Raw genomic sequence first — 5,567 nt, 5'->3', positions numbered from 1 at the left:
ACTTTAATGTGTAAGTAATAATTTTTATGCAAAAAATTTTGCTACAAAGTAGCAACTTGTCCGACTTGAAATTTTTTTTAGAAAAAAAATTGCTTTGTTCAAAAGTGTAAATTTTTGCCAAAAAATTGAGATAAATTGAATTAGTAATTTTTAGGTGAAAGTAGAAAACCTGAACATGATATCCAGAAATTTTTATGAAAATTGATTCATTTTTGAAAAAGTTATGACACTTTGAAAAATGACAATTTTTTAGAAATTTTAAGTGTCCCTAATAATTTGGAAGGGTACTGTATATATATATATATTTCTCTTACACGACGACAAAGTCCCGCAGTGGACTGATCGTTAAGACACGGTTCCCAGCAGATCACCGAAATCAAGCATCACTGGCTACGGTCAGTGTGCGGGTGGGTGACCACTTGGATCAATCTGTGTTGGAACCGAGGGTGTGCGGTATTGGTCCTCGTTAAACTGTTCCACCGTAAAGTGCTCGACTTCGCGTGCAGGTCGTCGGGCTACCGAAGCGGGGGAGCCATCCCCTCCGCAGAGGATCAAAATTGTGATGGCATGTCTTCGGATCATCATCCTCCGGGATGTTTCCCAGACCGTCGCCAATAGCCCATTGTGCAGCTCTAGTGCGACGTAAATTAACAACAACAACACGACGACAAAAAAAAAGCCTCATTACAACTCCCCGAATGGCAACGCTAGAAAATCAACCAATGATTGCCGCTAAAATTGTCACATGCCAAATCCGTCTGAGGTGGCTCAACATATAGCGCTTTTAAAAACGGAAACTGAAATAACCAGAGAGAGCATAAGCTAGGCAGAAGTGAGTAGTCTTTGTCGATAGATCACTATTTTAGTATTTTGTCGAAAGCGCTTTTTTCACGAATTTATGTATAACGAATTTATTTGGCGATTTTCGATTTATATCACGAATTTATTTGTTTTATCACAAATTTATTCTAAGACTTATACTTATGTTTTTAACAAAGTTGTGAATCGTTCATGGTTATAATTTTTTAAAAATGAAATGTTTATATCCATTGCAATTAACTTAATTCAAATTTTAATAGACTTAATTATAGACAAAATTTTAACCTTTTTAAAGAGATATCAGCTTTAGAAATTTTGTCTTAAGATTTTATACTATAGCACATTTCCAATAGGTTTAACGAATTACATGTCATTTATTTGAATTCAAATTTATTTTAATGACTTAGTATTTACTAAAATGATATAATTTGTTTTTAAAAAAAAGTTTTTACATGGATTTGAATGATTGTTTTGAATTCTTTGAATTTTGTGCATTTGCAATGTACCTAAGTTAGAAGCGGGCGAAGCGAGATTGGTTTGCGAAGCAAACCATATAAGATTGCGTAGTAATTTTCGGGGATTGGCGAGCGCTAGCGAGCAGGGGGCCCAGCCCACTAGTACCTTAAATTTTATTATAATTTAATTTTTATCAAAATTTATTTATGAGCTTATCAACAAAATTTAATTTCGTTTTCCAAAAATTTAGAATAAAAATAACATCATTTCTGATTATATATTATTATTACTTAAAAGTTTAGGCTACGTAAAGCTTTATTTTTTTAATGCGAATCTTATATTTATTCAGGCGCCATGGAAATTCAGAGAAAAATAAATAGAGCTGTATTTCTTTATGTATTTCTTCAACTGTATTTCTTTCCCATTAAAATGGTGTTTAAAATGTTCTTTGTTGGCCCGTCAGGTACTATATATAAAAAATAAATATTATTTACGCGAAGACTGTATTTAAATTAAACGACAAATTATTTATATAGTAAAGAACGTTTCAAAATTGTTCAAAACACACATTATAGTAATGAATATTTACATTTCAAAACTTCTGTTCATAATATAGTTAAAACTGTAGAGACAAAGAATTTTCATAGAAAATAAATAGTATTTTTTTGAAGTAAATAAACATAGTAGTTCAAATCTATTTTTTCATATGCTTTTAAATCAAATACAGAACTTTTTCTTTGGCTGATACTTTGATTTAAATAAATGGAAAAAAAAGTTTAAAAAAAATTGAAAACTGATGATGCAGAGCAAATTTGTGTGTAAGTTATTCTCCAAAAAGTAATCAAATTTTAAATATGATTTGTTTCAAATAAATCTCATAAGAGTTACTAGATTTTTTTCCCCTTTTGTATTTAATAAAGTTATCATAAATGCTTAGCAGTCGTCTCTATTCTTGGTTAGAGTATTATTCATTTATTTTTAAAGTTTATTTGATGCTTTAAAATAATATCTTCATACACAACACTTAGGTAGTAATGTTAGTATAAACTTAAATCTTTCTGAGTTCCTGAGAATAAATGCAAGCAAAAGGACGTAAACTGAAGAAGATAAAGCTTTATTAAAAAATAATTGAAGGAAACGTTAATAAAGGATAAAATGCTTACAATTTAATAAACTGCAACGATGTCAACCGATTTAAATTTTCTACTGTATTTGCTATTTGCATATCACCTAGTTTTATAATTTCTGGCACATATATTGCAAAAAGTGTTGTATTAATAAAAGTGACTGGGTTGAGTTGTATAAGTCAATCCAGTATTACTCCAGGAATGGAATTGAAGTAACTGTCAGTTTTGGATTATTCTGTGAACTCACAAACGGAAAAAAAATATTTTTATTGAAATAATGTTTCACCAAGCTCCCCCACCTAAAACAAAATTAGATATCCAGCTTCTCCCAACAATTTAGTATTTCAAAATCAATTCTGTCCACTGCTAAAAATATGAAAAATTTTGCATTTGATGCTGCAAAAAAATTTATTTATTAGTTATTATTAGTGACAGATAATAAAAGTTAGTTACCATTAGTGACTGATTATAAAAGTACTTTGACTTGCAACTGAATTTTCGAAATATCTATACACATTTTTCAAGGGAAACGTAGTAGCATTCATTAATAAAACTAAAAGTAAAATTATTAATTTTGATAACTAGTAATCTTATTCTAAATTAAAATTTTAATATCTGCTTTTACAGATTACAATATTATTGAATTTAAGTAATAACTGTCATTAAAATTTCAAGAAAATGTAAGATAAATACAAAAAAATAATGTAAGAAATTGATATAACTTTCGAGAAAAATTTTTGTATAAAATTATTTATTTTAGTTTTTTTCTATTTTCTAAATTTAAGAATCATATGCGAACAGGAGTTAAAAATGTTTCATTTGTTTTAATTACATATATATTCTTTAATATTAGGATCTATTCATCATAATTTTTTCTGACAAGCATGTATTTTGTTAGATTTCTATGGCATAAAAATATTTAGTAACGTTATTTCTTTACAATTTTTAATAAATTTAGTGTGTTAAGAAATGTTTGCTAATACCTTGTAATATGGTTTATAAAATGTTGTCTGTTAAACATAATATACTATTAAAAAATATACTTTCCTTAAAATTCCGTGAAATTTTTTATTTTATTATGATATTACGTGTAATAGCGTAATATTAAATTTTTGACATCTGAATTTATTACACTTTAGTCATTTAATTTTTTACTAATTTTATTGAAATAAAATGCTTAGCAAATATTAAAATTTTTCATAGCAAAATAAATATATATTTGTTTAGAATTACTCATTTAAATGAACAGTGTACATTTCTTTTGATGCATATTAAATCAGGCACTTTTTCTACATATTATTGCCATACATTCTCACATTACAAAAAAATATTAAGGGAAAATCTTTACGCGAAGAAAGATTATTCAGCGTCTTAAATGAATAATTTTATCTTTTTCAAATTTATGTGATTGCATTGGTATGGTAGTCGGAATTAACAAAAACATTGGGAATACATATCAATAAATTAAAAAGTAACGTTGAAATGACAAATACATATTTCATCTTTTATTTTTATATATCTTCCCCAATTTATGAGGTTTATTAATTATGTGTTTTTTTTATTTTGAATTGTATGAAAATAAATCAAGAAATTATAACCATAAACAAACACTTACCCCTCTAAGTTGATTCCAGCATCTTAGCTGGTTAGGAGGGATAAGATAAACTCAAGATACCACATGCATATACTTCCTCGATTTGTCTTATCTGATATTATCTGTCCTATTCACGAAAAGAATTTTCATCGAATAAACTGTGAAGTTACAGCTTTCAAGGACTTTTCAACGCCAAGTAACTTAAGAATGCACTGGCTATTTGAAAAGCTGACCACTGCACACACTATTTTTAGGAATGTCGACAAAAGTTTGTTGTCAAGTTGCACAGTTTATTTGGAGTAGGAAGAAAATGAATGCTTCTTACCCAAACTGATGAACCTACTCTGCTGGTGAGCCCGCTGTTCAGGGGTTGCCTTCAACGTTTGGCGGGAAAAGCTGCATGCCAAGTGAGATATGGCGCTGAATTGTCAATCGCTGATGATTTTTATATCTAACTGCTCTCCATGCTCGTTTTGGAGATCGTAATCATTATATTTACTACATTTGTTTTGAAATTTCATTCCCATTTTTTTCAATTTAATTTTTTTGTAAACTTGAATAGGATACTTGTTCTGTGGATATGTTTTAAAAAAAAGGAAATATAAATTATATTTACTGGTAAATTCGATATACATTCCTAAACTGTCGCAAAAAGAAGTGCGAATTGTGTGGAGTAATTGAAAAACGTAATAAAACGATTAAATTGAGGTGATAATAAAAATAATATAAATAATTTGCATAAGAAGTAGCGAAAAATTGCGTCTTATAGTGTTAGTCTTGTAGTGAAATGTTTATCCTTATGTATTTTTGAATAGGGTGATAAAATGAAAAATGATATCAATGAAACTAATTTCTAGTTTTTTAATATTTGGAAGATTTGAAAAATTAACACTGGCAACGATAGTGAGTTTTTAGTAAATATTATAGCTTAATGTATTCGAAATCTAAATATTTATTTGACAAATAAAAAAAACTATTAATTTCCATTGATTAGAAATAATTAAGCGGGAAATCATTAATACTTGAACAATCACTGTCATTATAAAATCGGAATTCTAAAAGTCAGTTTTATTTTATTTCAATTAAACTCTTTCTAGCTTAAAAAATCAGCATTTTTTTTAAATTCTTGGAACAGTCAATGATTATTTGCTTTTAAAAAGGATTATCTCATATAAAAATATTTTAAAAATACAAAATGCAAGCAATGTTTATGAAAAACTCAAAATAATTAGAAAAGGAAGGTCAATATTTTTCTTTAACTTTTGTATTACTAGCACTTTATAAAAATCTTGATTTTATCTAGGAGTATAATTAAATTTTTAATAAAAATAACAATAAAAAAATATTAAAATTATGTTAGGACATATTAATATATGATATTATAAAAGAATTCAGAATACTTACTAATATCTGCTTATATGGTATTTCCAAAATGTTTTTGATGCAAATTTTTTTGTGCATTTATTCTACTTTTTAGAACTGCAATTTTGATGTTTTGTACTTTTAATATTACAACAAAAATATTTTTGAATGATTTCAATATGTAATAGCATTATTTAACTTGAGGTTTA

The 5,567-nt window shown here is 27.3% G+C and overlaps 1 protein-coding gene across 3 annotated transcripts in view; it reads right to left on the bottom strand.

Annotated features, from left to right (window-relative positions):
* Nucleotides 1-4,412, bottom strand: part of LOC107447687 (teneurin-m) — a 402,481-nt gene extending 398,069 nt beyond the window's left edge. For all 3 annotated transcript variants that reach the window (XM_087165830.1, XM_043040120.3, XM_087165832.1), the window contains exon 1: nucleotides 4,018-4,412. The gene's annotated coding sequence lies outside the window, so the exon portion shown is untranslated. The remainder of the gene's footprint in view (nucleotides 1-4,017) is intronic.
* Between the last annotated feature and the right edge of the window lie 1,155 nt (nucleotides 4,413-5,567).

Source organism: Parasteatoda tepidariorum, chromosome 6 (genome assembly GCF_982258835.1).
Source record: "Parasteatoda tepidariorum strain Cologne lab strain chromosome 6, Ptep-v5.0, whole genome shotgun sequence".
In the NCBI taxonomy this organism is placed as follows: domain Eukaryota; kingdom Metazoa; phylum Arthropoda; class Arachnida; order Araneae; family Theridiidae; genus Parasteatoda; species Parasteatoda tepidariorum.
The sequence above is the reverse complement of the archived record's forward strand: the minus strand, read 5'-3'. Positions and strand labels throughout refer to the sequence as shown.